Source organism: Crocodylus porosus, unplaced genomic scaffold (genome assembly GCF_001723895.1).
Source record: "Crocodylus porosus isolate Cpor-Errol unplaced genomic scaffold, CroPor_comp1, whole genome shotgun sequence".
NCBI lineage: Eukaryota > Metazoa > Chordata > Crocodylia > Crocodylidae > Crocodylus > Crocodylus porosus.
The window spans coordinates 60,232,740-60,255,868 of NW_017728948.1; the positions used below are offsets into that span (position 1 = coordinate 60,232,740).

Below are 23,129 nucleotides of genomic sequence, written 5' to 3' on the forward strand. Positions count from 1 at the left end.
TTTTTTTTTAGGGAGTATATATGCCTGCCAGTCACAAGTATAAACCACAAATATTGTTATAGTAATTAACACATACAAGCATAAGGTGAAAAATGGAATTAATCTGTGGGGTAGAACCCCCAAAATAAGGCTAGCTAAGGATGAAACGGATGGAAGGTGAAGCTAGAAAAACTCAGACTAAAATAATGTACAGATTTTTACCAGCAAGTAATTGTCGTAGGAACATATCAAGGGTTGTGGTGGATTTTCAGTTACTGGAAATGCTTAAAGCAATTTTTCTTTAAGATATGCTTCAGTTCAACAGCACCTTTTAGACTTGAAGCAGGAATTAATTTATGGAAGTCTATGACCTGGTTATTCAAGAGGTCAGACTGGATGATCACAATGATCCCTTCTGGCATTAAAATCTGTGAATTGGAGTTGATTCTCAACTCTGCCTCATTGATTTTTATGCTGGCATATCTCCATTGACTTCAGTGAAGATGGTATTATCTGAGAAGAAAAGAAAATAGAGTTAAAGGAGAAAAGACAAGAAAGAGAAGGAGAATGAATGACTCTGTTGAAATGACCTTTTCTTTTGGGTTTGTTCAAGTGGAAGAGAAAATTAAATGGAAATTCCTAAAACTCTACTAGTGGAAAGGATTTAAGTGTACCTGAGCAATATCTATCCTAATGCTGAAAATACCAAGTTTTCTTTAAAAAGTTTCTCTCTTATATGCATCAATTGCTGTTTTTCTCTATTCACTGAATGAGACAGCATAGCCTCAAGTCTAATGTTATAGGTACCTGCTTGAGGAAGCAAAGCATTATTGCAGCCAGGAGGACATGATAAATCTGGCTTTGCCTAATATATATGTTCTGGGGCCTGAATGCAAAAATCACATGCTGTGTTCATGCTACATGCTAACACATGCATGTAGAATGAGTCACTCAGGAGCTGTGAAAAAAAATCCATTTCTTTCAAAATTTTAATTTGCTGCTTGTGCAAAATTTTATGCGTGTTTCAAGGAATACTATTTTTTGCTATTAACATTTTAAATTGCATCCCAAAAGCAGAATAAAAACATTTTCACACATTTTCTTTAGAAGTTTTTCAACGAAGAGAAGAATAACTTACCTTTTCCTCAAAAAAGATGAGAAAAACAAAGAAAAGAGAAAAGCACATGAGTGAAAACTACAAAACAATTGGCTTGTAAAAGAAGCTGGACATTTACACAACTGACGATAATATTCAATGTAACAGTGTCCTGTGGATACAAGCATGGAGAAGCAAGGAACCCCACCTGCTGGGGAACACGGGACAAGGGGAACCCAACCCCAAAGGAGGAACTCAGTAAAAGAAAAAAAGTTACCCCTTCCAGGATGCCAACAATCTGAAAGAACAAAAGAAAAACCTGTGCAATTCATTAGCCATGCTTATGTGCAGTGGGAGCCAGGTGATGTCAGTGGGAGACACTGCCCGGTGGATTCAAAAGCCGGCTCTAAAAGGGAGTGAGGGGGGATGCCAGGAGCAGGAGAAGCAGCAGGGATCCCCCACGCCAGGTGCATCCAGCACCGGCAGAAGCAAGAAGATCTAACACAGAGGCTGGCATCGATGCCAACAAAGTTTGAAGGAACATCCTGCGCCGGTGGCAAACAGAATGGGAGCATGGAACCAGAGTGGGCTCAGCGGGGATCCAAGGAAGACCCCGGCTGGGGCAAGGACGTGGATCCGAGTCAGGGAGATGCACAGGGTTAAGGCTAGGACTTGGTGGAGGGAAAAGGCCCTTTCCTTTTTCCTTTCAGTCTTTTCTTTATTTAGCTTCATCTATAGTTGGTTAGGGTAGTTCCTTTCCTTTTGTTTTGGTCCGTTGGTTTTCTTTTCTCCCTCTTTTACTTTGATGCAGGCTCTCACTAATTATGCTGTTGCAGATAGGTCTTAAGGTGACAGTAAGGGAATTCTGGTGGAGGAAAAGGGCAGTGGTAGTGTACAGCTCCAGACAGAACCACCAGGCTATTGAGATACATCTCCATGGGCAGAACATCCAGAGGCCCCTGGGTTAAGACAAAATGAAGGTTGGACCAAAGAAAGCATAGGGAGCGAAGATCCGGAGTTGACATCACCAGAAGGGCACTAAGATCTTGAGGCTTGTCTCAAGGGCTGGCACATGGATGGGGTGTAGGGGAGGTGGAGCCCCACATACATCCACTGGGGGAGGTGACAACTCCGGAGGTCCCCTCAATGGGGTCCCCACCACTGAAGATCTATCCGAAGTCATGGCAGGAGAGTTTTGGGGTTCTCCCCGAAGTGACCAAGGGCCTCCTCCAGGTTTGTATGAAGTCCCATTGCGTCCAAAACCAGGCGCATGTGCTAAAGCTGCATGGGAGCAGATAACTGAACTGAGACAAGCGCAAACAGTTAATGCTAAGAACAGCACATTTGAAAGTTAATTAAAAGATAAACCAATCTTTCACTCTTTAGGGTTAGGTGGAAATCTTCCTGGGACATAGATCACCCTACATTTGCCCCCTTCAGAATTTAAGACAAAGGTGAAAGGAAAATTTGATTCTTACACTTTTTAGAGTTAGGATATTTAGTTAGGATAATTAGTCTGAATTTAGGCAGAAGACAGGATAGTGTGCCACCTTGAAGATTAACTCATTCAGAAAATATGTCTAAAGAAATGAGGTCAATGAAAAAGCCTCAGAGTATTGGGAAAAGTGTCACTCTAATCACTTAGGTTGTTTTTATGTGTACTCAGGGACTGGCGTGGGAGGGGTACTTTAATTAGAGTGGCTCTGAGAGCTGCTCTAATTAAAGTTCCAGGAGCATCTTGTGTATCAGCGTCCCTGTGCTTCAAAATGGTAGTGGGGTCACTTTATCTAAGCCATGTTGAATGAGACTTAGTTAAGTGTTAGAGCTTTAGTTAGTCCCCACTGCCATTTTGAAGCATGGGGATGCTGATACGTGGGATGCAAAGGCTGTCTGGAGCATGGTAAATACCGTGCTCTAGCAGACTTGATTAATCATAATTACAACATGTTGGAGCAGCCTCCTGGCTCATGTATAGGCACACTTCAGTAACACATGTATTATGAAACCTGTAGAATTCTACTTCCCCTGCCTCCCCCCCTCAATTATTTTACTGAGTTTCCTTGTCTTTAGGCTACCAATGGGCACTGGAAGTTGGAGGGGCATGGCCTGCCACAGAAATCTCAGACCCTTTTGCCGTGGCTTCCCACCACTATACCTGGACTTACTTCCCTGGGCGCTTTACTGTCACCAGAACCCTTGCTGCCATTGCCACTGCTGGATGCAACTGCTGCACCACCATCACTTCCATAGTGGCCACTGGCAGCTGTAATGCTCTGGACTGGATTGGGCCCACAAGGAGCCCCAGGTTCAGATCCAGCCTGGGGCCTCAGGTGATTTTGGCATCTGTAGCAGGACTAGGTTTCAGGGATGGTCATGATACATTTTGCTGGCTACATGACTCCTGCCATACTCCAGCTCCCTTCCCATTTTACCTTGCCTGCTATGCCTTCATGTTTCTTATAGTGTATAGGGGGGGCTGGCCTAGGGTCCCACAGTAAGCCTCAGTTTCTTAGCCATCTGGTTTTCCCTGTGCCTGGCTAACCCAGACTTGCCCCTTAGGCACTAAATTGTGGCCCTCTTGGTCTTATCAGTGCCTTGGGGCACCAGTCGCCATATTTATAGCTTCTGTCCTACCCTGTAATCACACCCATGCCTCACAGGTGATACTGTAACTCTATCATCCAAGCACCAGTCCTCTTTGTTTGGCCTGCTGATTGTTCTAGCTGTGGACTCCTAAGCAGAGACGATCCAAGCAGGTTGTGGGGCTTGAGGAAAATCAGCATGTGCAGGGCCCTGCCACCAAACATGAGGAAGCCAGCAGCAGATTCAGCAGTTGGGGTGGGAGGGGGTGGGAGTGAGTGGCCAGATGTGAAGCTGGCAGCAGTGTGGAGTCACTGTGCCACTACACGGGGCCCTCCAAAGTGCAGGGCCCAGGCTGGTCTCCCCAATTTGCTCCCCCACCAGGGATGGCCCTGCTCCTAAGCCTAAGCCCGCTTGTTCTGACTTGCTTTTCAGTACCAGCCTCTTCTCAAATGTGACTCAGTTTCAAGGCGCAGGCTCAGGGGCTGTCTTTTTACATTTGGTTTCATTCCAGTTAGAAGTTGAAACAAAACTTTTCAAAATCTATGAAGGAAAGGACTTTTTTTGCAAATTTGTATAGGTTGGTTTGGTTGGGAATGATCCTGCCTCAGGCAGGTTTTGGATTAGATGGCCTCTAGAGTTCCCATATAACCCTGCTTCTCTATTATTTTATGATTCTAACTCAAGGCTGTATGCCTGTCTGCTATGTATTTGTGGATCCTGAAGAACCTTGACAGCCCAGGTTGTAGAGTCATAAGACAGGTGACCTGTGAAAGTACTGGTAGTGTGAAAGGCCTTCCTCACAGAAAACCGTCACATGCGGGCTGCATAGGGACTTAGGTGCCTAGAAAATTACAAGCCTGTATCAGTGCTTCTGGATTCTTAAATCCTTGTCAGCCTGGTATGCTGCCAAGAAGTTGGGCAGAGTGAGCTGTCAGAAAAATACACAAGCTTCTGATGGCAACCTATACTTTTTGATGGAGTTTGTCAGAACTGTCTCCATGGAACTTTGAGATTTTGATGAATTTGCATTCTCAGTAGGAAAACTGTTCCATTGGAGAGTTCCCAATTAGTTCTAGCCCCTAGGGCTAAGTACAGACAGTCAAAAAGCCTGAGGCCAAATCAATTCAGTCTTTGCAGGTTAAACTCCAGAGATTAAACTGACTAACAAATTGAACAGACATTTACCTTTTGCAGCTACATACCTGCAGTGACTCAGGCCAGAAGCTAGCGTGCTAGAGTACAGCTCTCTGGCATGTAGCCAGCATGGGCTGTGTTTTCTCTTCCACTTCCTGCTACCCCTGGAAGAGGTAGTCCAGAATTTGTAGTCCATAATTACAGCAGCAGGATACTTGAAGGTTGCTCATTACTTCCTCTTTCTGCTACCAGGTGTCTCTGGGATTTGTAGTCCACAGTCACAGCCAGCAGTAAGTACTGCAGGGCAGGGTACTATGTACTTGGAGAAAGGTGGTTTCTCCCCCCCCCCCCCCGGCTCCAGACCCCAACCGGGTTAGCCTGTGGGGGAGTCGTCCCTGCCACCCCCACCCCTTTTCTGTTGGAGGAGAGAACACAGCCCAGTCAAGGACTGAAAACCATGCTGGGCAGGAATGACTGGTGCCTCCTGAGTCCTGGGGGGGACACAATTTGTGGGTGGGCCTGGGGGCGGGCCAAAAGCCCCATATCCACTCCTATACTTCTGTGCCATGGCTTAGTGCCTCCACTCCCCATCCCCCCCTCAACATGCCACTGGCTCGCACAACAAAAAACCTGCCCTGTCCTGAGTGGTGCTAAGTCGGGGGCCAATCTCAGAGTGGGCATGTGCTCCCCTGTGCTCCCTCTACCAGTTGCCTATGATGCTGGGGGACTGTGATTTAACTTGAACCAAACAGGGGGATGGGATAGAAGTTTTATAAACTGGCTTGACCAAAATCAGTTAAGTCTGATGCTACGTTCAATCAGGTTTATCTTAAACCAGTTTCAGCCATTTTGACCCTGGTTTATGTGCACTGAACTTATGCTCTGTTACAGGTTTGAACCAGTTTCTGATGACTTTAAACTGGTTTTATATGTAACTTTTGTCCCTAGCCTAGATGGACAGTCATCATAACTTGTTTCCTTAAATCTAGTTCATGAGTGTAGCATGTATAATATGCCTTTCATTTAGGAAAGTGCAAAGGGAATAGATGCCCAGTCTACCTACGCCAGCACTTCATTTCCAGCAGTGAGCAATATCAGCTGCTTTAGAGGAAGGTGCAGTTGGCAGTTATGCAGTTAACTGCTCATCAGGGCAATATCCCCATTAGAGGCTGGACAACTTCTTAAGAGTAAGGAAACATTTTTTATTTTTGCTTTTTTATCATTGGGGTTTTAATTCTTGCTGTTAATTCTGGTTGTTCTTGGCCACATAAGTGACAAATTCTTTTTTGAATCATACTCTGGGTCTTTATCTCATGGTTGTTATGGCCATGTGGGGGTGAATTACAAAACTCCTCTCCCTGGGGCTTTCCTGCCATGCCTTGAAGTGAACAAAGAATAAAAAGGTAATTCCCCAACGAGAGAGGGTGTAGTAAATCACCCCAGAAGCAGGATTAAAGTAAATTAGTTTATTAGTGAATTCCCAGTGGGTTGTGTATAATCCCAGCTGTTCTCACAGTGAGCGGTCTTCCTTTGCCCTCCACTACTGTGCAACCCACTCCCCTGAGCCTGTCAGCTTGCCTCCAGTCTCACTCTCTTTCCTTCCTTCACAGTCTACATCAGCAGATTCTTTTCTGCCTGAGGATCAATCTGTTAAGTATCTCCTTTCTCTCTCTCTCTCTCTCTCTCTCTCTCTCTCTCTCACCTCTTTGCATCTCTGGTCACTGTGGTTACCTTCACCTGGTCAGCTGGTCTTATCATCGATCTGTTCCAGCACTGGTTTTGCTGCTCTTGGCTTTCCCTGCTGACCCTCCTTACACTGTGCCCCAGGGGGCCAAGAAAAGCCCCCTGCTGTGGACTTTAATAGCCACTGGCTCTTAATCAAGCAACATTCACCCCAGTGTGATCTCTCCCCAACTGTCTGCTGAGTAATTATCCTTGCCCTGTCCCTGACCTGACTCTCCCCTGCACTTGCAACTTTGTAGCACCAAAGGAACAAGGCTTTTCCTTGCCCTGTTACAGTTTTGAATTCCACAACCTACTTGTGCATAGCATGCAAAAGCATATATTTTACTTCCTGTGCAAGTGAATAAAATTATATGGTCCCTCATTTTTACAAAGTACCTCCCTCTGTACCTGAACAAGGGGTGCGGCCATTCACACGCATTGTTTGGCAACAATAGGGGCTGATTTCATGGTGCACCTCCAGGGAAGTGATGTACCATAAATTGGCAGGAGAGCATATGAAAACTCTTATGTAGAGTGGTTGTACTATGGATTGAGAAGTATAGTGCAAAAGATCAATTGGTAGAAATCTTTTGGCATGCTGTTAATAGAGTTCTTGGTCATTGTTTCTTTTTTAAATGACACCTTCCTGCACTTCCCTAGAACTCTAGCTATTCTCTTGGCAGAGACTGCCGTATGTGTTGTGGTGTCCATATCTTATGGTATCAGTCTTTAGTGTTATCTGCAGTCCACTTGCTTCATGTCTAAACTGCTCTCCTTCCCTTGGGGAGCTTGAAGGCTGAATGTGAACTATGAAGCTCCCCAAGGGAAGAAGAGCAGTAGATAATGCCTATAGTCCTTCCTTACAATGACTTTCTACCGAGTTAATGTGCAGGTAATGATATTATATCTAGCCAACTATAGTTTCTCATCATAGTTCCATCCCTGAAAGTGGTGCTAAAGTCTCCTACTTGGAAAAAAAGGATGGCATTAGCCTGGAATCATTGCAAATAAGCTAGATATTTAGTGGAAGAAAGAATATGAGGGTACCCACAGGCATTGCATTCTGCATATATGGTTTGTCTATTTGTATTTTTTATCTGCTGAACTTCAGAACATCTTATCCAAATGCTCATTCAGCTTCATAGTTTCTTCAGGACATTTTTGAGAAAAAACATATCCTTACTCCAAAACTTTAAAAAAAGTATTTCTGTTTCCAGGAGAAGTATGTTGTTTTGCCAATGAGAATCTCATCTTGTGGACTGAAGAACATAATTACATAATAATAATAATACATCAAAGTTTAATATTAAAAATATAAAAGTTTAAGTGTGAAGAGTTTAGAGAAAAGTTTAGCTTTGCACTGATACCACACCTTCTGATTTTATTGCCTTTTTATTTATTAGAGCAGATTTTTATATCTGCTAGATAATTTTGCATTTGGGGTTTTTCTAGTGCTCAGTTTGTCAAGGAGACTGGCACTGCATTCTCTTGTATTTTACCCCAAGTATCATCAGGATAGACTAAACAAGTTTTCTCTCATGGACTGACTTGCTCATTTTTCTCATCTTTTCCCTTAGACTTTTCTTGCTCCTTCTCAGCTCAGTTATTCTTTCAATATATAGGCAGCATATTCTAGTGATTAGAATAAGGACTAGAATTTCTTACTCCTGAGTCCCTGTATGACCTTAGGCTAGTCACTTAACTTCTCTGTTCTTCATTTGCTACATTTGCAGCACTTTGTATGTTGGTGTTGCAGTGGGGAATGCCCTGGCAATACAGCCATGGTGGCAAGATCCCAAGAGGCAGTCCCGCTGATGATCGGGGGTGAGCAGAAGCAGGACTGGGAGACATGAGGGCTGGTACTTACCTTTAGGACTGGCGGCAGCACAGGCAGTAGAACCATGGGTGCTGTGTCTGCCCTGATTCATTAGTTTGCGTTTGCTGTGGATTGGCTGGTGCGGTGGGGTGGGTGTCATAAGAGTGCTGGCAGAGGGTAAGAGCCCTGGGAGACTGGAGGATGAAACATGGAGCCCAGCTGCAGTCAGGTCCTGGCAGGGGCAAAGTAAATAAAGCAGAAGCCTGCCCACTCAACTGGAGACTCAGAGGAGCCTCCAGCTCTAGGGGCCCTAACACAGCAAGAGAGAGAGCAGCTTGACACAGAGATGCCCCAGAGAGCGCTGCCACATCTAGAGGAGTATCAGAGTGGTGACTGTGAATTTTTTCCAGGGGAATCTGGGAGCACTAGCACCCAGGTGATTGGCTAAAGGGAAGGAGAGCAAGTTGCTATTAGGTTTAGCATTTGCCCTGGTTAAAAGCAGGCTGGACTGGCCCTGAGTGCTGAAAGCAAAGATTGTGTCAGGGCTGAAACGTTAAGCCTCGGACTTGGAATCAGCTAGGAACCATTCAGAGGACTAGTGTTAAGGGATGGTCCTGGGGGCAATGAGAGTTTAACAGTGGCAGGTAGTGCAAAAGGAGAGGACCCCTTGTACCCATTACTCAGCTCTGATACAAACTGTTTAGTTATTGGGTTAGTTAGTGGATAAGGGGAAGTGGTGGAGCCACAACTGATGAGAAGTGTCTCCACTTGGGGCTGACATAAAACTGTGGGGCCCTGGTTGCTGATTTAAGTTAGATCTCGAGAGACTGTTTAGCCTACTGGCTTTGCAAGTCATGATTGCTCACAGCAAATTAAGCTGACTGCTGGCTGCATTACTTTTCCACCAAATGGACTGTGAGCTGGCTACTCTGTAACATTTGGTTGGTGTATGAACAGAGTGCAGAGGGGAGGAGGAGCCCTGACAGCCAGCAACTTGAACCACTTGTGAGACCAATAATAACTAAAGATCCTCCCTCTTTCTTAAAAGAGATGTGGTGGGAGAGTTGGAGGGTGTATTTGGATTGATTTTCTGCATATCCATTTAGAAGCTGTCAACATATGCAGGGATGTAGACAACAGCGGTTTCCAGTAGCATGACCGAGGAATTCAGCCTTGTCACATGACTCCTCCTCAATATAGAGCTAGGCATATGAAAGGGGATGAAAATGAGGATGACCATATCATTTGTCTAGCTGTAGCTTTTTAGGAATGTGTGACTAAGGCTTTTGGTAGACATTACACTTAAGCAATTATCCTGTTAATTGAGTATTAAGTAACCTGGCCACATGCTTGGGCAATTAATGGCATGACAAATTGGAATCCAGCCACAAAATTATTCCATAAAATATGTGTAATAATTTAATGGCTGGGTTCCAGTGCACCTTAAATTGAACATATGGCAGGGTTCCCACCATACAGCTTGATGCCAGCTGCAAGGTGGGAGTTAGTTGACAGCTCCTTTGTGTTTGCAGGCTGGAAGCCTTGTGGTGCAGTCCTGTATGGGCTGCACCTTGCTGTTTTCAGGAAGCTTTCAGGGTTGAGGGAAGCTCATGAGGTAGTTAAGTTGCCTGGTCAAGGGGAGCTGCAAGGCTCCCCATGACTTGACAGGTTGACTGCCTTGTCTTGCAGCTCCCAGGGAGCAAAGCACCTAACATTTCCTGGCAACAGGGGCCCTGGGATCAGGAAGAGGTTCCCAGATATTAGGGTTTAAATTATGGGGGAGGGCCTGGGGGGCCTGAGTCCCACACATAAGAGACTAGAGCTTCCCCATAAGAGCTGAGGGAAGCCAGGCAGAAACTGCTGTTTAGCATGGGGGAAAAGCAGCCCCTCCTCCTTGTTGATGCTGGGCGCTTTTTGCTGCGATAGTTGGGACTGGGGATCAGATCCCATTGCTAACCATTAAATGCATTTGTGCTAGGGGCCCAAGCAAAACAAGCCTTGGATTTATGGCCCTAAGTATTCCTGAGGAAGAAAAGATTGCTGAGTGCAGAAATGAGAGGCCATTTTACATTTGGTAGTACAGTTGTTAATAGTTTGGAGAAATGTACATGTAAATGATTGTTTTAATCCTGCTAAACATTTCCTTTGACTGATCTCACATTTTTCTTGTACTTAAACATGAGCCAAAGCTATTAGCTCCTTCCAGCTGATTGTTCCTTGTTCCTGGAAAAGGCAAAGGCCCAGACAGCAAAAGTTAAAGAGAACTGGGATAGATATTGCTATTTGACTTTCCTTTTTCTCCTGATAACAGGGTGAGGGAAGAAGGCCAAAAATTCCGAAAGGAAGCTTTTATTTATAAAGCATTCCTAAGTGAGCAAAAGAAAACTATCCACAAAATTATTTAATAGCTTGAAATTTTTTCATATAATTTAAGCCAGGTTCTCTCAAAAATGTCCTAATTCAGTACACTCATCTCATAATAATCAGAGTAATGTACTGTAATGTTTTTTGAAACATTTTAGTCAATGTTTCAAAGAATATTTGAAAAAAAAAGGCCTACATTGAGAAATATAAAGTTGGGGTTGTTAAAGAAATCTAAGTTAGGCATTCAGTTCCCACTGATATTCAACAGGAGCTGGATACTCAACTTCTTTTAAGCAACCTTAAAGATCCTATTCAGAATCCATATGTAGGCACCCAAATGTGACAGGCCTGATTTGCAAACAGGTGGAGCAAGTAGAGTGCCCACTGAAATCACTGAGAAATCCATCACCTTTGAAAAAAACCTAGTTGCTTAAGTATATATTTATGTCTGGGTTTTAGAAGATCTGAATACCTACAGGTCCTGTTGGCCCCATTCTGATTTGGAGGGGTTCAGCACCTCTGGGACTGGACCTGGGACAGATCTCAGGGCAGGAGGAGGGGAAGGGGTGTACATCAATGAAGACTTCCACAGCTGGTCCTAGAGCCACAGGGCTGCTCCTGTTCCAGTCTAGCTTTGGGCTGTGGCTATGTAGGGAGCTGGGCTCAGTAGGGGACAGTGGTGGTTATGGCATGTGTGTTCCTCCTTCTAATGCCTATCCTCTACCCAACCCTCCCTGTCAGTCATGGGGGAACCCCAGAACTGTTCCTGCCCTTGCTATGTGGGGACCCTGGCTCAGGCAGGGACAGCAGCAGTAGCACAGAGGTCTCTCCTCCCAGCTTTTGCTCCCAGCCAGTAGGAGACACTGGTGGGTAGGCAGGGAGCAGGCACTGGAAGGAGGCAACTATACCACTGCCACTGTCTCCCGCCATTCCTAACTCCCTGAGCAGCTCTGCCCTCCAGTGCTTCCAGGTCAGCCAGGGATAGTGGCAGCAATATTGGCAGGAGACAGGTACCCTTCTTTACACCTGTCTTCTTCATACCTCCTTGCCCAACCTGCCAGTGCCCCCTGGTGACCTCCATCCATGCTTCATCTTCATCCTCCCATGGTCTGAGGGGGGGTGTGCTACAATTTATCTGTTATAGATACTTGATCTGCCCATGTATCTAATCACACCTGCAGTAATATCACACAATTTCTGCCTAACTGATTATGAGCAACGTGTCACTACTACCTCTAAATTGGTGCCTGCTGGAGTTCTGAGTGATGAATGGGTACCCTCTTTCTTGTCTGGCAAAAGAAGTACAGTGCAATAAGGAACCACACAAAAGAAAAATAGTCCAAAGGTTCATTGACAAACATAACATTTAAACCCCTAAAAGAAATCCATCATTCCATATTGGTGCCAAAAGCATCTCAGCACAGAATAGCAGAAAATTAATATACTTATCAATTTGTGACCAGACTTTATTTATTAGAGTGCATTTATTACTCCTTGAAAAGTTTTAATATCTCATATTCCTTCTTTTAAACCAGTGATTCCTGGAGTCATAGAGCAGTAGAGCTGGAAGGGACCTGCACAGGTCATCTAGTCTAACTCTCTGCTTGAGGCAGAATCATCCCTATCCAAACCATCTTATGCGATCCATAATCTAACACCACATAAGATTATTGTCAACACTGACACAACACAGACAGAACCATAACCTGCCACAGGTAAAACAGGGAACCATGGAAGCCAATGCCCTATTTCTATAAAAGGATATTAATATATGCTCAAGAGATCTCAGGCAGAGGGCCATGCTCCCTGCTACAGAGGAAGGTAAAACCCCCACAGTCCATACCATGTATTAAAATTCCTCCCTGACTCCAAATATGGTGATTGGTTTTACCCTGAGTCAGGAATCTTCAGCTTTGGTCCTAGCAGGAGTATTGGTACATCCAAACTCCCCAGCCATGCTACAGCCAACACCCAATGTCTTTGAAAAAGGCTTAAAAACATCCTGACATATGCAACAGAAAGTGAGTGGGGGCAGTCACCAAAGTGCAGAAGTATGGGAAAAAATAGGTAGAAAATAGGTGTTGCTACACCTATGTCACCCCCAACCAGTGGCTGCCCTACCTCTTATTGAACACTTCCAGTGATTGAGAGTCCACAAGTTCTCTAGGCAATTTATTTCACTGCCTCACTATTCCGACAATGAATAAGTTTTTCCAGATATCCAAACTAAACCTAACTTGTTGAAACTTTAAGTAATTGATCTGTGTCCTCCTCTTTTCAGCAACAGAGAAAAGGTGATTTCTGTCTTCTTTATAGTATTTGAAGATTGCTATCATGTCCCCCCTTAAGCACCTTTTTTTTTTTTTTTGCAAGCTGAACATCCCTAGTTCCTTCAGCCTCTCCTCATATGACTTGCCTTCCAAGCTCTTGATCATCTTTGCTGCCTGCCTCTCAGCCCTCTCTAACTTCTCCACATCCCTTTTAAAATGTGGAACCCAGAACTTTACACACTGTTCCAGATGAGGCTTAAGCAATGCAGAGGTCAGAGTCACTATCACCTCCTGTGTCTTGTACCTAATGCTTCTATTGATGCACCCCAAAACTACTTTCACCTTTTATGCAACTACATCACACTGCAGATTCATACTGAAACATCTGCCAAGACTCCTATGTCAAGTTTGTTTGACTTGATTTGTGTTTTATAAATCCATGTGGGCTGCTTGTGATCAGTCTTTCCTCCTCCAGATGCTTGCAAGTAACCTTCATTAGGATATCCTCCATAGCTTCCCAGGTATTGAGTAGATGCTAACCTAGGGGTAGGTAAAATATAGCTCAAGGGCTAGATCCAGCCCACCAAATAATTTTATCTGGTTCCCTACCCACAGAAGCGGGATCTGCCACAGGGACATGTGGGGAGTGGATCACTGTCGCTGCCCTGTGATCCTGGCCATAGTACTGGGCCTAGCCCCAGCCCTGGTCCTACCCACCCACCCACAACCCCATCCCATCTGCCTGTCTGAGTGCACCCTGCCCATGGGAGTCCCAGGTCAGCCTCCATGGAAACCCCTGCCCACCCACTGTGTTCAGTTTCTCCAGAGATGGAAGTGGGCTGGACAGCCCAGAGCCAGATAAGTTCAATTGGCATTCCCCCTAGCCCTACCCCCATCACACTGGGTATTGTAAAGAGCTGTGATGGGGGTGGGGGGGAAAAGGGGGCAAGGCTAGGTCAGCACCACCCCTTCCAGGACCTCAACAGCTCAGCAAAACTCCTGAAGTGGTGACTAGTTCAAATAATTGCCCACCCCTGATCTAACCAGTCTTCAGTTTCCCAGCTCCTGCTTTTTGCCTTTTGAAGGAGGGGCACTATGTTGGTTCTAGCCCCCCGGTACTTGGCCTGTGTCTCATAACTTGATGAAGATCATTGCAAAGGGCTCTGAGATTTCTTCTGCCAGGTCCTGCAGTATCCTGGGATGAAGTTCATCTGGTCCAGCTGATTTGAATTCATTCAGACCTATCAAATACTGTCTGATTGTTTTGTTATCTCCTCCCTCAGCTTGACCCCTTCCTTATCCAGATCATCTTTATTAGGTGTCTGACTGCAGCTTATTTTTTTGTGAAGATTGAAGAAAAATAGTTGTCAAGTAGCTCCTCCTTTTTTGAATCTTCTGTTAGGAATTCTCCCTGGCTTGCTAACACAGGACCCACAGCTTCCTTGGTCCATTTTTTCTGGCCAACATGCTTATAGAATCTCTTCTTGTTGTCCTTAACTTTCTTTGTCAGGTGCAGCTCATTCCTCATTTTTCCTTTTCTGATTCTGTCCCTGGCAGATCAAGGTTCTTGCTATTTCCTGGTACACTACCCTGGTGACCTAGAATCTTAGAATCATAGAAAATTAGGGTAAGAAGGGACCTCAGGAGACCATCTAGTCTAACACTCTGCTCCAAGCAGGACCATCTCCAACAAGATCATCCCAGCGAAGGCTATGTATACCTGAGTCTTAAAGACCCGTTAAGATGGAGAATCCACAACCTCTGTGGGTAGCCTGTTCCAGTGCTTCCCTACCCTCGTAGTGAGAGAGTTTTTTCTAATATCTAACCTAGATTTCACTTGCTGCAACTTGAGACCACTGCTTCTTGCTCTGTTATCACTGACATCTGTCCATTCTTCCATTGTCTGTATGCTTTTCTTTTGCATTTGAGGCATTTTAGAAGTTCCTTGTGCAGCCACATTGGTCTCTTGCCATTTTTTTTGTGCTTCCATCATAGTAGAATAGTTTCTTTTTGGGCTTCCAATACAGTGCCCTTTAAAAGCTCCTACCCTTCCTGGGCACCTTTATCCACCAGTGTAATCTCCCATGGCACCATGCCTATTAACTCTGTGAGTCAGATTAAATCTGTCTTTTTGAAATCTAGGATCCTAATTTTATTACATACCTCAGGCTTTCCCTCTCTCTCTCCATCTGTAATTCTACTGTGTTGTGATTGCTTCTTCCAAGTTATTTACCACCTTCACATCCTCCACCAGTTTTTCCCTGTTGGTCAGGGCAAGATTCAAGATAGATGATCCCCTAGTTATATCCTTCACCTTCTGAAACAGAAAGTTGTCCTCCACACAACTTAGGAACTTGACATTTTATATTTGGCTGCATTGTTCTTTCAGCAGATGTCCAGAAAATTGAAGTCTCCCATCAGTACCCTCCCATTGCTTTTGGATAGATTTATCATCTGCTTGAAGAGTGCCTCTTCCACCTCCTCTTTCTGATTTGTTGGCTTACAATAAATCTCTTATCACCTTTCATCTACACCAAATGTATTCTGCTTTGCTACGTTTCTTCTCCTGAACCAGGAAACGTGTGTGTGTGTGTGTGTGTGTTTGACACAAAAGGGGACCTTTTGTCCCAGCCCTGTCCTTCTGAAACAGAGTGTAACCCTCAATGTTGATATTCCAGTAATAAGAGCTCCCTCACCAGTTCTCTCTTTTCACAGGCTGCAGCTTCCTGCTTATCTTGTTTATTTCTCATACTCTTCACATTTGTATACATGCATCAAAAGTATTTTGCATTTTGACCTAAGCTTTCCTTTTGCATCACTTGCTGCATTCCCATAGCTCTCTGGCCCTTTCATGAACAAAGTTATTTCTTTGAGTCCTTTCTCCTCTGCACTGTATGCTTTGTTGCTGGAGGGTTTTGATCACTATGTCTTGTGGAACCTAGTTTAAAGCCCTCCTTACTAGGTTGGCCATACAGTGCCCAAAGATGCTCTCTTTCTCATACTTGTCAGATGGATCCTATCTCTTGATAGCAATCCTGCTCGCATGAACATCTACCCATTGTCAAAGAAGCCAAAGCCTTCACGTCAACACCATCATCTCAGCCACACATTCACTTCCGGGATATAATGGTCTCTGCCTGGACCCCTGCTTTCCATGGGAAAAGTGAATGAAAATACCATTCATGTTCCAAGCTGCTTAATCCTCCTGCCAAGAGCCTCATAGTCACCTCTGATCTGCTCAGTGTCATTTCTGGCAGTATTGTTGGTGCCTCCATGAACAAGCAGGAAGGGGTAGTGGTTCAAAGGATGGATGAGCTTTGGCAGACTCTGTGTGATGTCCTGAATTCAGGCTTAAGGCAGGGAGCACACCTCTCATACCTCCATATTTGGATGACAAATTGGTACTTCCATCCCCTGCAGAAGGGAGTCACCAACCACCACCACTCTTCTCTTCTTTCTTGGTGTAGTGGCTCTGGAGCCCTCATCCGTGAGGCCCTGAACTGCTGAGTACTCTGCCTCATGCCTGCAGATATCTTCTCTGCCTCTTCCTCAGCAGTTTCACTGCAGAGTGTTTGAAAGTGGCTGCTGACTTAAATCTGCTCCTCTTTGATTCTGGGAGTCCTCCTTTTTTGAGTAGTCACATGCTGCCATTTCTCATTGTCCTTTCACTTCTCCAGTACCAGCCTCTCATAACTTTTGTCCTAGTAATCTTTCTCTTCCCTGGTGCAATGCAGCTTGGATACCTGTGCTTCCAACCTTGGAATCTTCTCTTCACAGGAAGAAAAGAAAACAAAAAGAGAGAGAGAAAGAGGGGAAAAACCAAAAACACACCAAACACATAGCACAGGAGGAAAAAAGGAAAAAAACCCCAAACAAACACATACACCAGGCACTAGACGAATAGTCTAGCACTAATTTGGCACCCTAAGTCACTAGCATAGAGAAAAGCCTCTTTAAGACAATCCCACACTTGAGCTGGTTATCCCAGAGCAACTGCTCTTTGCTTACTACTCAGCTTATATAGCTGACACAAAGGGTATGTTTGCTGCGAGAGTTAAGGAAGTAGGCTATGATGAGGTTGCCCTGTGTGAGGTGGTAAATGCTCTTTTTACCCTGAGCTACTTCAACATCAGCTGTGGCTGCTCCTCTGGGGACTGCTGCCAATGCAACCACTTTCTTCCACCTTTCCCCACCTGCAGACAGCCCCTGTTCTGCCCCCACCCCCAGACATGCTCCCAGCAGTGCACTCTGCTGTAAGTAGGCAGGTAGGTGGAAACACAGATGGAGCCCCGCTTTGCACCCTGGCTCATCCTCTCCACTCCTCCTATGCTCCTGGGGCCGGAAAGTGTGTGTGTGTGTGGGGGGGGGGGGTTGAGGAGGTCGCCTGTATTAGAGGCCCTGCACTGAGGTCTGCCCCTTGTCCCCTGGGGAACCAACCTGAGGTTGTGAGGGGATAGATAGTGGAAAAAGGAGGACATAGCACGGTGAGGTCCTGCTCATCTGGCCATAAGTGACACCAGCTAGTGACACCACTAGTGATTCTCCATTTTTTTTTAGCTTCAAGGCCACACACACACACTCACTCACTTTCAGGTGTATGTGTGAAGTTTGTCACCAGTTTTAATCCAGAAAAAAAGTGTGCCTCGGGTATCAAAAGTTTGGGAAACTCAGTTTTAAACCACTCTGTGAGACGCATCCATCTGCACATTTTTACCTTTATCTTTTGTTTTTCAGGTAAGACTTTTAGCATTTCATGCATGTACAATCAGAAATAATAATGAATACCTGGGAAACGCATGAAATAAATTTTTGCTTAAATGCGTGTTTGTTACACTGACACTGCCAAAGTTTTCCATGCCTTTCTTTAGTTTGTTATAATAATATCAACTTTCAAAACATATGGATGAGAAGAGTCTTAGTCCAGTTCACAAAATATTTATGCAATGCTCTTCAGGTTAAAAAAGTAGCAACAACATACCTGTAGATATTTACTAGAATTTCATCTGTTCTAGTCATTACAATTATATTATTAGCAAAATTCTACCCTCGATTTTACTTGAGCATCTGAAAGTTTATTTTTGCAGTCCAGGTAGCTTTAGATTCTCCTTTCCAATCATTTTTTAAAGGATGTTACATTATATAAATATTAAAATACGTATGAACAGATATCAATATGAACCTATCCATGAGTTATTCCCTTGAAATAAGATAAATACTTCTGGGAGGAATCCAGTGATGTTGGTCTGTCTTAAAAAATTAACTGATTACTTTCAAGAGAGAGGCAATGAGGCACTGATTCATTTAACACTGTAGATGTATATGTTTAACCATGAGAATTGGCTCATTTGGTTTTTCTTCAAGTAAACTCAATGGGGTTCAGATAAATGTCACATGCTCAGTTGCATCGATTTTGCCATTCTTCATTTCTGCTTTGTTAACATGTTGTCTTTTTAAATATAATATGCTCTTCAAAACACTCTTTGATCATTTTGGAAGTGATATACAAAAACATAATAGTAACGATTGATTTTTTTAAAATAATGCTGTCTGCTCCTTCCCTTTGCCTTACTGCTTAGCATAATAGAAATGCTGATATGTTGGTCTTATGTTTACTGATATGATATTGTTTCTTTTTATGGCTCAGCCATTGACCCCTCCAAATCAGTTACTCACCCAGTTCATAACAGCCTGTCTTCAAGAGGCATAAATACTAATCATTTTACAGCTTCTGAGTTATCTTTTTCCTGTGCAGAGCTTTCCCCCCACATTGAAGCCATGCTCACTGCATGCTGCTTATGTTCAAAATCAGATTTGATGTGAACAGACTGGTTTTCAGTGATGTGGTGCATATTTTTGTAGTTTGCATTCATTCTTGCTTGGAAAAGGTGATATGGCTGTAAACTGAAATATGGTTGCCTGAGTTCACTGAGAGGTAAAGGTGGATAGACATATTATTTCTCCATTTTACTGTATATAGCCACACTTGGGCTGTGTTAGAATCATTACAGAGGCTTAGCTGGGAAATTTGTGGCTTTTCATGCCATTTCATGGTAGTAAAACTTGTCCCACCATGAAAAAGATTTGGTGTTTCTAATGGAATAAGCATTTGATTAATAAAACAACATGTACTGTACAGAAGAAATAATAATAAAAAACTCCTTTTTAACAGCCTAAAGTACCTTTTGCAGCTTGGAACCTTTTATCACCTTGTAAAGTGCCCCTAGAGATGAATAGTTGAAGTTAGACAAAGCATGCTTGCCATGACCAGCATATTTACCTTGATATTATTATAGAGACTGGGCAGCAGCTGCTTCAAAGATGTCCTCTTCACCAACACATTGTTACATGTTGCCCTCATTATGGAAAGGGGTCATTTTGCATTATTGTAGTGGCTTTGCTTTTAATAATATCCTCACCCCAAATGTTCAGACCTGAGGGAGGTCCACTATTTTTCCTTAATGTCACATTCCTTCTGCTCTAATTAGTGATTATTTGTGCTGTTTCTGCATTCTCTGGGTCATGCACATTTAGGAGAGATGACAAACAAACACTCAAACTCAATTAGGTAGGTGGAGAGTAAGACATTTCCCCTATTCTTCACCAACCTAAGTATCAGAAAAATACAAAGTTATATAATTGTCATGTATGAAGGAGCTGAAAACTACTTATTGGTTTCACTGGGAGTATAAGCAGGCAACTAAAAGACATGACCCTAACAACAAACAGATGGCATTCCCTTTTCTGTGATTATGTACACTTTTGAAGTTTTAGAGGAACCACATAAGTACTCGTGCTTTCAATTATTTTCCCTACTAACAGAGTCAGACACAAAATTTATTTGTTTTTTCTGACTGATTACTCTACCATTCTTGTCAGTGTGTCTGAGTTGTACACTCACTTCGGTGAAAAAAGGAGAAATAAACTTCTGCAATCTCTTGGCCTAGAAACATAAGGAAATATTTGATTACATTTAAATTGTCATTTCCTAAGTCATCGTCCACCACCCCCACTCTGTTTTTTAAGGACTTAAGATGGCAATTGCGTGAACATGGCTTCAATTAAACACCTAAGACTCCTCCTTGAACTCCCTGAATAAACTAAACTAAATAGCTGTGGAATGTTGCTTTCTTTCTCTCTACAGGGATATAATTTACCAAAAGGAGAAATTCTTCCCCCCTCCCATAATAATTATAAACTATTTATGTTTATCGCCTTGTTATTATCCCATAAGGATAATGTTGTTTACAAGTTGAAACCTGATAAATGGGAACCAAACTGAATCTCAAAGCAGTGAAAGCTGAAGTAAAATGTATGTGCACACATACTCCCCGTCCTGGCTTGATATGGTGGCTAATAATTGTTTTGTCTCCCAATAGTAATAATCAGAAAAACAACACATGATTCTTTACACATCCCTAATGCCTCTCATCCAAAGATTTCAAAATATTTTACAATTATAAATTAAGCAGTGCAACAGCCTGGGAGGTTGGGTTTCTTATCCTTGGAGGTGTTATATGATTAAACCAAAGACATGCAGTCAGCACAGAGCCAGGAAGAAAATCCAGGTCTCTAGATTTTACTTAACAGTCCTCTGTCAGAAAATGTATTTCCCAATATTGTTAGAAAATACACAGCAAACATATTTGCCATTATATGTCATAAATGAGGTGATAGTCACAAGGGATGAGGCAGGAAAAATGATGCTATTTCTGAGTTATATTTCTAACTGCTGTTGATTTGTTGGGAGGTAACTGGATTAATTTGCCTCTTCATTTTACTCATCTGTGGTTTAGTGAAAGAATTTTTAGACATCTAGAATGGATGATAATTATGCTGCCTCTGTATGCAGTAAGAGAGTACATTCCTCTTCACTGTATGGTGGGGTTGGGGATTTAAGGACTTGATTTAATTCCTGTTGAAGCCAGTGGGAGTTTTTCAGTTAGATTTCAATGGTCTTTGATTCAGGCCTCTACAGTGCAATGAATTAAGAAAGAGATATGAATATGTATGATGAAGGAGTACTTATCAGGAGCCCCATAAAAAGATTTTTGTTATTTATGATTTTCTTTTTTTGGACACCACAGTCAGGTCATCCTCCAGATGTCCCATCCAGCCATCTTTACAGAGAGCTTTTACTACTTTTCAAGGCTACTTTGTTTACAGGTCCCTGCCCAGAGGGTAGGTGGTGATTATTTTTGCATTGCCCTAAGTTAACTTTCCTCAGCTGGATTGCTTAGGCTATATACCTTTACTAAAGCATGAAGCCTCTCTATGGCAATCATTGTTTCACCCGGAATGCATAAAAAATTAGTTAAATGTGAACTGAATGACTTTACTGTCTGTGCTTTATAGCATTTATAATATTGCTCAGTCACCCAGTAGTGATTTAATAGCCTACACAGACTTAGCTTTCCTGGGCTTTTGACAACCTTTTGTGTGAGGAGTCAGTGAAACTTCCCTCTTTCTCCTTTCCTGTTCTATTACTGTTCGGGGCATTGCATTCTTGATCTTGGAAATAGCTTCCAAGGAAAGCAGTGTAGTAGAAGCGTAATTCCCATGGTGAGAATCAAGATGTTGTAGCTAACTACTGTCCTTAATTACCAGTATAACAATCTATTTTATATTAATTAATTTTGCAATACAGCAAACTAACCATTCATGTTATAGTTAAGCTGCTCATTGAAGCTTTCTGTTTGGATGTTATTTCAGTGAAATATGTGTAGTTTATCTGAAGTGTAGATCCATTCCCTGTTATCTATTCTGTTCTCCCAAATTTTAGTCATTTTGGCTTCTATCGGCATCTTTCTACACATGTTAGTGATGGATTGGAAGTACTGAAATTAGGGATAGGCTCCATATCCAGAGAGATTTTCAAAAGTTGCAAAGTTCAAAGGAATTTTGATGCGGGTCTTTGATTGTCAGCAAAGTTGGGGAGAGGGTGAAAAGAAAGCAAGTACAGGATTTAGGATGACTAACAATGCTCTCAGGTTGAACTTATCCCATTACTTGATGGCCCAAATTACTCACATATTAGATATAGCACAGTTTCTGACTAAGCTGTAAATGTTAATTGCTATATGGCATGTGGTACAATAATAGCTTTATAATATCTTTTTATATGAATGAGAATAACATGGATATATCACTAGGTTTTGTGATTCTCATGTATTCCTGTATTCTGTACTTTGAAGCACCTTCTTCTCATCAAGTATTATGCATTTTAAGAAATGTTTTGTTAAATTTCCTTTTTAAAAACAAATGCTATATAAAAATGAAAAGAGATTGAGAAATCACCTCCCTAGGACACTGTAGGTACATTTACTTTGAGATGGCAATGTTTTCCCTGATGCAGTTGCAATGTTGATATGAGAACATAAGGCTGTGTGCAGACAAAACAGGGCACATCCACACATACAGGTATGTCTGCTTGCAGCAGCTCAGATAGAAGCGGTGCAAATTTGAGATGGGGATTTTTGCTTCAGCGCACATACTTGAACATGCATTTTGGTGTGGGGCAAATTGTGCCATTTGGGGCAAAATAACCCTGACTGGCTCCTCCTGGATCTGCAGCCAGGGGGAGCTAGAGCTGGGGGTCAGCACCCCAGCAGTATAAAAATCTGCCCTGTCCTCTCCCATCAGTACAAAAAGCTGCTCTGGCAAGTAACTCAGGATTACTCGTTCTCAGGAGCTTCTGGATCCCAGCCAGTTTGTACACTACCCCTTGTGCCAGCTGGACTTCTGAAGCATCCCTGAGAGTTCCTGCACCTTTTACCCACTGCAGCAGTCTGGCAGTGGGGGCTGCTGCCTGGCTGTGACCTGCTGCACACCTGCCAGACATGGATGGGGACTACACAGCCAGTAGAGATGCATGGGTAAAAGTCTGCTGTGCCCCTGTGAGCCCAGGGACCTCCCAGGAGAGACCCTAGGGCCCCCAATGAGCCCCAGCCTGCCAAGGTCACCTTCCAGGACAAGGGAGGACTCAGGGATCTCCCATGCTGTCCAGCTAGGGCATTTGACCAAGGTGGTCAAGGGCCCCAAGGCCTGCCACACCAAGGTCTCCTCCCCTCTGGGGCTCTGAAACCTCTTGCAGCCCCAGTTGAGCCTGCAGGCAAGGGAGGATCACCCACCCCTACTCTCCCTCCAAATACAGAGTGGTCCTCAT

General features: G+C 43.5%; 1 long non-coding RNA gene across 1 annotated transcript; it reads right to left on the minus strand.

Moving 5' to 3' along the window:
- Positions 1 to 6,503: 6,503 nt before the first annotated feature.
- On the minus strand, positions 6,504 to 22,172 carry LOC109321926. The gene is made up of 3 exons (XR_002104225.1): positions 22,162 to 22,172; positions 14,399 to 14,404; positions 6,504 to 6,590 (listed from the first exon to the last, which is right to left on the minus strand). It is a non-coding gene; the product is annotated as an uncharacterized LOC109321926 (long non-coding RNA).
- Positions 22,173 to 23,129: the final 957 nt, after the last annotated feature.